Source organism: Ruditapes philippinarum, unplaced genomic scaffold (genome assembly GCF_026571515.1).
Source record: "Ruditapes philippinarum isolate M1 unplaced genomic scaffold, ASM2657151v2 ctg2519_1_1_1_1, whole genome shotgun sequence".
Taxonomy (NCBI): domain Eukaryota; kingdom Metazoa; phylum Mollusca; class Bivalvia; order Venerida; family Veneridae; genus Ruditapes; species Ruditapes philippinarum.
Window position 1 is genome coordinate 82550 of NW_026866641.1, and position 8310 is coordinate 90859.

General features: G+C 28.5%; 1 protein-coding gene and 1 long non-coding RNA gene across 4 annotated transcripts in view; one reads left to right on the forward strand and one right to left on the reverse strand.

Moving 5' to 3' along the window:
* Positions 1 to 7140, reverse strand: part of LOC132733191 (uncharacterized) — a 39280-nt gene extending 32140 nt beyond the window's left edge. For 2 of the 3 annotated variants that reach the window (XM_060719792.1, XM_060719790.1), the window contains exon 1: positions 6984 to 7140. The gene's annotated coding sequence lies outside the window, so the exon portion shown is untranslated. Of the gene's footprint in view, positions 1 to 6959 lie in introns of all 3 variants that reach the window. The other variant, XM_060719791.1, reaches the window with a different exon arrangement.
* On the forward strand, positions 104 to 2742 carry LOC132733195 (uncharacterized). Its single transcript, XR_009626140.1, has 2 exons — positions 104 to 819; positions 1654 to 2742. It is a non-coding gene; the product is annotated as an uncharacterized LOC132733195 (long non-coding RNA).
* Positions 7141 to 8310: the final 1170 nt, after the last annotated feature.

Genomic DNA, 8310 nt, shown 5'->3' on the forward strand with positions numbered 1-8310 from the left:
TCTGGCATCCTTATTTCAAGAGATATTTCCCCTTTGAACTTAGAATTTTACTTTAAACACTTTATTTACTTTTTTTTGCTTGTATCATTTTGGTACCTTTTTTTAAAAAAAATCACATTCATCTCTTTTCCTACTAAATTGAATGATAAGCTTCAATAATGCTTTGAATCAATTATAATTATTACTAAACATTATTTTGCTCCTTCTGAAAAAAAAAGAGAAAAATAATGTAAATCACTGAGGTATGATATGCCTTTAATATGAAAGTAATTTACACAAGTATTTTCATTGTGAGTTGTTGTAAGTGATTAAAAACCTTTTTTTAATGTAATCCATTTTTTTTTGTTCTTAACTATTATTATAAATGGTATGTTACTCTTTACACTAAAAAGTTAAATCTTTAGTTTTTCCTTACATCTAAAATGTTCTCTATGTCTTCCAGCTTAAAACTATACATTCTTGAAACATGATAGGATCATAAAACATTCAAGGGTGCTGCTATCAGTAATACAGTGACAAGCCGTGTAATTATTCACTGACCAGAGATAGGAAATTTTGGGGGAAAAAGTTTATGTGTAGGACTATGTAGTAGAAGAGAGATTCACCACAGGCTGTTTCGGTTGAAATAGAAAATAGTCTGAAGGAAAAGTACATACGTGTTGTGTAAAATTTAAAGTGTCAGTGTGTACTAAAATAGTGTAACAGAACACTGAATTACTGATTCGAACTAATAAGCTAAACATAACAAACAATGAAACATGGCTATCAGAAGTACATGACGGTGATCGATTAGTGCTTGGGAAATTGTTAATTAATCAGGTACATATACTCACCATTTTTATGTTTTGTATACATTCATCGTACTATTTTGATGCTTGTATTTGTTTTTAGCATCACATAATTTTCACTTTCATTTCATAAGAGTTATTTGGCGGTTTTTAACTATTCTTTTAGCTTAGGCACCTCTCTTTTATTTTCATGTACTTATGTGCCATGCATTTTAATTTACAAACATAACATCTAAAGTGTGATGACAATTTAAATTGTTGTAACAATTTTTAACAATTTTATATTTATTGTAACTTACACACAAATTCTTAAAATTTGAAACAAGCATAATAAATTTACGCATGTTATAATACTTTGTAAAATATTTATTACAAATTAATAAGTTGTTGTTTTTTTGTGTCAATATTTGCTTTTCTTGCATAAAATTATCCTTTAATGTTGTTTTGACTCGTTAAAATTTGTCTATGAATTAATATTAACATAATAACATTTCAAGCTTAGATGAAAATAATATAAAAATTATTGTTTATCCTTGCATTAAATAACATACATTAAATTATATATACTTGAAAACCCCCATTATGCTTAAAGTGTAAATCAATGTATTTATACGACTTATATCACAAATTTAGAAAGAAAAAAAAATAAACATTTCAGATTGAGCATGCGATACATTCACATTTTGTCAGTATTAAAGCGAGTAATACTTTTCCTATAAAAGACACACAGTCATGTGTTTCATTTGTGTCAGGAAGTTAATCGTTTAAAACTTTTTAATTAATGTATGACTTTTATTTTATCATATCTAAGGAACAAATTTGATGTGGAAAAAAATCAAATGAAATTGTTTATTTTATTTTACAGATTAGAGAAGAAAAGAAAATATTGTGATTTGATATTCAACAAATCAATAAGACGTATACTGGATTTAATATAAAACGGCGTCAAATAAGGAATAACAATAAAATACGGATAAAAAATGGTTGTTTAGAAAAGTGATGCATCGGAACAATCGCAAACATTTTGAATGCGCGATGAAAACATCAGACATAGACATTTAACATTGAAGTTGCTGAAGTGATATTGGTATTCTCAGTTCATCATGTTTCAACTATCGTTTTATTTTTGTTTTATTTTTGTTTTTCTTTACAGAATGAAACTCATTATTTGATTCCGCAAAAATATATTCAGAAAAATGTATGAATATTATGTTTTGCACTGTCATTGCTTTGTGTTTTGTGTAATATAATATTACCCATATCTGTTTTTTTCATAATCTTTTGGATTTACAATTAAAGGCACACCATGCTTCAAACATGAGGTTAGTTTCATTTCTCAAAAACGTTTTTTAAGTTTCAAAGTTGGTATCCTGTTACAGTTTCTTAAAAGTGGTACGATCTCATGTTCTAAATACTAATTTTGCGATTGATATAATTAGTGTAAATACGTTTTTCGTGTAGAAGTCAAAATACTACCTAGATTACATTTTGCTACCTTTACGAAATATTACTGAACATTCAGCGATACTTTCCTCATCTGTTAAACACCTTACATCCTCTAAATCGTTGATTATACATGTTTGACATTTCTAAACATTTTAATTATTATGGATTTCTGCGACAGATTGTGCCTTTCACCTTTTTAACATTTTGGTACTAGCTTTTATCATCCAATAGCTTTCTTTGATACACATCTATTTCTTATTATGTTTATTATATTGAAATTGATTTTTATTTTTGTGTTTGATTTTCGATAATCAGTTAGAAAAATAGATATGAGATCAGAATTCTCCAAAAATAATGTTAGTTATTTTTATTATATTCCATGAATGTTCAGTAACGTCAAATTTGCCTTAATTTTCGTTTGTTGCAGTAATAATGTATAAAATTGTATGATAAAACATTAAACTATAAGCCCTTTATATGCATAAATGTTATTGCAAGTTAATTTTTTTCTTCAAAAAGATGAAGGAACAACACCAACAACAATAAAATAGAAAAAAAGAAAAACAACAGTGAAAAAACGAAAAGAAACATATCATTGAAAATACTTATGAATATAAAAGTAACATACATGCATAACAAACAGTTATATGTTATTTGTCCGCATAAACTTGGCTATTATTTCAAAAGAATTAACAGATGAAGATGTGTCAATATATAACCACAAAAATATAACTTTGGTTGCATGAGTTTTGTATTCTCTCTGAACCGGGTTAAATGATTAAGCTATTTACTCAGCATTCAAACAATAAATTTTCATGACAGCAATCAATCACATCATTGCATATATAAATGATAATGATATACCGCATTTTTATTACATTTTACCATTTGATGTTTTTATCACTTTTCAATCACCTTATATTACATGAATGAATTATATGTATATTTATTTATTCATTCATATATTTATTTAATTATTTATTTACTTATTTTTTTCATCCCTTTATTTATTTATTAATAACTGACATTAGCTTATTTGCCTCATTTTCATAGCACCCGGGCAAATAAACATAACAAATTTTTTGAAAAAAAAAAAATCAGTTGAAATCATTTATTATTTCTTTTGTTGTTATTATTATTTTTCATTTTTCACTTAAAATATTATATTTTTTCACTAGTTTTTTTTAAGTTGATAATTAATGTAAATGAATACTGTATAATGAATACATTATAGGTAATGGATACGTATTTTGATATAAAGATAGTTGGTTAAAATGGATTAGTTGGCAAAAATACGTTACCACTAGCTTATTAATTATTATATTAATATCAGTTGTAGATAACTTTTTAAACATTTTTATTTTTATTTTTGTTGTTTATTTACTATATATTTCATTTTAACAACATGATGTATGATGGAAAATGTTAAATAAAGAAACTTATTGTCACAGAAAAAGAAAAAAAACAAACAAATGTTTGCGTTATTTTATGACCCTCCATTTTGTCATTGATCATATCATCTTCATATAAACGGGGGTAAAAATATATCACGAACACATTTTCATATACACAAATAAAATTATAAGCAAAGATCATACTAACGCATGAGGAATATGGAGAAAAAATATCATTTCGTTAAACAGTATTACACCATTTGCGATTCCGGAGAATGAACTGCATAAATGACAGTAATACTAAAATATGATAAACAAGATCAACAAGAAAAGGCGGCGTTGAATGAACGCAACCCCATACGACCCAGCAACAAGACCCATTTTAAAGTATGAACAATATTCTTCTTTGCATATTTATCAAATAACTCCGAACAACGATTTACAAAATTATCCTTAGAACCCCTATAAAAAGATAGTGGAATACTATCCGCAGAACGGACAGATACAATGCGTTTCGTCTGAGTTTCGTCTGAATTATTCCCCTATCTTACTAGTCTCACTATGAATCTCTCTCTGCATGCAAATTTGTTGCTGAAAAAGTGCCTAAAGGTAGACCCCCGGAAAAATGACATCTGGAATTTTCTTTTTTTATTCTGGAACGCATTTTACATGTTTTATGAGTTTGTGTTCTATTGTAGATCTTTAATGTTATACCAAGTGCTCTGAAAGTTGGAATTTGGGAGAGACTTGGTAAATACGCATTCAAGAAAAACATAAACATTTCTAAAAGAGATCTTAAGAAATTCAAATTGAAATTTAAAAGAGATATGTCAATCAAGACACATAGAAGTTATTTCAACATTTTTGCAAATTGCAAAATTCCATGATTTATATTCTTCAATTTTAGTAACTTGCATGTATTTTTGTCATTTACCAGTAGTTCCAAATTCAAAGTTCATTCAAGTTCCATTTTACAATTAATTAAATATGCTCGTAAGTTTGCAGATATTAGTGATCCGTTTGATTTTGCTTTTGTTACTAATATGGAAATTGGATTTTTTAAAAAAAAAATTTGTACAGCCTAGATTACTAACTGCGTGACAAGTATAATTTTACTCGATATTTCTTAGGTTTATGACTTATGATTAATAATACAATGTGAAAACGGTTTTACACTATTTATTCTAATAGTCTAATTCCGGTATAAATAATAAAGGTCTTTATCCCAGCTTATTCGTAGGTACTAAAATATGAACAAGTCATCGTTTGGAAAAATTTTAAAACAAATTGATCCCGGCCAGGGGATAATTTGATCTATAAACAGTTAAATTCTATGAAAAACATATTTAAGTTTCAATGTGTGAAATAACAATGTCTAGAGATATTTAGCGTGTAACATTATCAATTCAAAAATAAACAATTCATTGTTTGGCAAGGTTTCAAATGAAAAAAATAATCTTCCAAATAATGTGATCTTATTGTGAATGTAATGTACTTTGCAACCACTTTGATAAATATGTTTGCACTTAAGATAAAACTTCTTATCGGAGTATTGTACAAAATAATATATATGAACCAGTCATCGTTTGACAAGAACTCAAATAAATAAATTGGCAGTTTGTCAACTTGTCAAGGTCATAAATGAATTGCTACAAATGTTGGTTTTATGATAGTTGGTGGTAAGCCTAATCAATATCAGCCTTTATTAACCACATCATACAATTTGTTTAACAAAATTCAATGATTTAGGCCATTTTAAAGCTCAACATGGCAATCTTATATTTATTAGAATTATGTATAGACTAAAGATAAACCCCCGATCAACGTTTCATGAGAATCAAAATTATGAAAAAGTACCCAAGTTAAACCCAGGGTAAAATCGGTATAAAGTTAGAAGAAAACATTTTACAGCCTGTACGAAAAGCATTCATAATTTTCAGCAATTAAACCGCGATCTCTGACGTTAAAATGAAAAAAATACTGAATCTCCGAACGGGCATATTCTTCGTCTATTTATATTGAGAACATGTGTTTATAAATAAGGGCTAATTTAGCAAGAGTTATATACCTATCTAAAGCACCAATTACGTGTACCTTGACTTGAACCTAAATGATGGGGTTCTGTAAACAAAACTCAAGGATAACTCCATATGAGCCTGACATGATATTTCCAACATAGTGGTCAAATTTGACATTTTTATTCATTCAAAGATTCTCAAATGCAATCTTTTCTAAACTATTTAAGACAAATTTTATTGTTTTAGGACAAAAAAAACTTAAATTGATTTATTATGCATTTGAATAGAATATTGTTAGTGACGTCGTTTTATTTGACGATAGTGACGACGTCATTAAAAATACTACGTGATTAAACTGAATCATCGTTTTACTTGAAATATACACTCCTATACACATGTATCTTTGTACATAAAATTATTAGCAATGAAGCTCACATTTTTATTGTTCAAGAGTACCATGTCTATTGTAAGCCATCTTAAGAACATGTAACGACTTGTACCAAAACTTGTATTTTCAATAAACAAGTTTAACAGCAATAATTATTATAAAACAAGACAAAATTATTTTGGTTTATTTTTTCCCTTTAATTTCATATAAAGCAGGACAGGATTTCAGCAACTTCAAGTGTCGTACACACACATCCACCAAATAGAACAATTATTATTTAGTGTCCGTTAAATTTAACAATGATACCCACTTGATGTAATATCTTCCATATTCTATTTACATTAAAGTGTTTATTCTGATTTATATATTGTATATCAGCCCTCCTACATGTTACTATATATATATGGATGAAGAGAAATACTTGGAAAAACATCTTCACGCTGGAAATTAGATTTGTCAACTCATAAATTTTCTTGAAATTCTTATTCTTATGGTACTAAAATACGATTGAGCGAGTGCCAGGTGTTGAAGGATACCCGGAAAAGTTTATTAGTGCAGTTATTACTTACAAAACATTAGTGTGAATAACGTCATACTTGCGGTAAAAAATATTATTTTAGTGCAGTAATTGTCATTGAATCGAGAAATTTGCTTTAAAGAACTTATTATTTTAATAATATAACATGAAAATAAATACTTTCAAATAAATACCGTCAGACTTTGTCGACTATGTTCAGTTATAATTAATTAAGCATAATTATATAAACGGTTTAAAGCGAAAAATTCAAACAATATTCCTTTATGGCGGTATCACGGGAATACACATCGTGAGTAAAAATTACAGCTTTCAACGAAATAGTTTTAGCTACTTGTAGCTTTTATTTTTCTTCTGATGATATTAAAATAAATAAAAAGTGTAAATTACCTATAAAAAAGCATCATGACATACCTGTAAGTCCATATACAGTATGACTTAAACTTCAAACACATGTAACTACTCGTACTGGTAAGAAGAGAGTGTAATGTTCTATCTCTGATTTAGACTGCGCACTAAATTAGCCAGGGAAACCAAATTTATCACCGTGTATCTTATCACGCCTCTAGACTGTGTAAGTGACGCAGGTATTGTGCAAAAATAACAGCGAGTAAATACATGTTATGATATGGAAAGGCCAATACGACTGTATTATTGCCTGTGTTAGCGATTCAAGGTTAAAGTGTCGTTTCTTTGTACAGTTATTTTTCAATCCACAGTTTGTTCTCGAGCGGTATTGTTAGATCAGATTTATTTTGGGTTGATTTTACGCAACACAAACACAGTATAAGGGCCTAACAGATTTATGTGCGAAGCAATTCATAAATTTACAGGTCAGGCTCTTTTTGTATAGACCGCCCATGATGACCGTGGACAGATTTCCTAATTATCACCTGAAATTGTGTTAAATGAAATAATAGTCAGTACTTCTGTAAGAGATCCATTTGGAGAAGGAAGCCGGGTGATTCGGTCTGAATATGCAAATGTTGTGTTGCTTTGAAAATTATTCGTAATACATGTACCTTCAATTAGTGTTGTACAAATAAATTCAACCGTATGTTGAGTTTATTTGTTGAGATCATATTCGTCTTTCCAGCTAACCTGGTGGATTACTTCAGGTGCCCTTCCGTACAATAGTTCAGACACGAACGGACACATAAGTAGAAACAATGACAGCCGGCTAGCCCCCTAACATGAAAGAATCTAGAGGTCCCTGTCTTGACTCGAACCAACAGCGGTGAGGGGCAACTGGTTTGCAGCTCAAAAACCTAATTGTTATCACAGTTCGATTCTGAATCTCAAATTGTTTAGATTTATTTCTAAATGTTATCAATTTTGTATGTCACTGGGTAAAAATGTTGGTCAACTGATATCTATGAAATACTAGGAATTGATATGTAAAAATAGCTTTATGGTTTAATACATCTTATTCATGTAAAATTTGGATTCGGCTCTATAAAATATTATCTCATCTTTCATAGAAAACCATTACAAAGAATTCGTAATGTCGCGAACAGAAAAAAAAAATCTGAGAATTTAAACCTTTCAACTAAAACCAAACAAATGAATAAATTAAATGATCTTGACGACTGACAAAAGAATAATTAAGGAAACTAATAAATATGACTAATTAACAAATACAATTTATTGAGAAAACAGACTGATTCATGTTACAAATGGTACATTGGTTTGCTTCAATTCGAATAAAGTAAATTATGATTGGAAACTTAAGATACTTGCA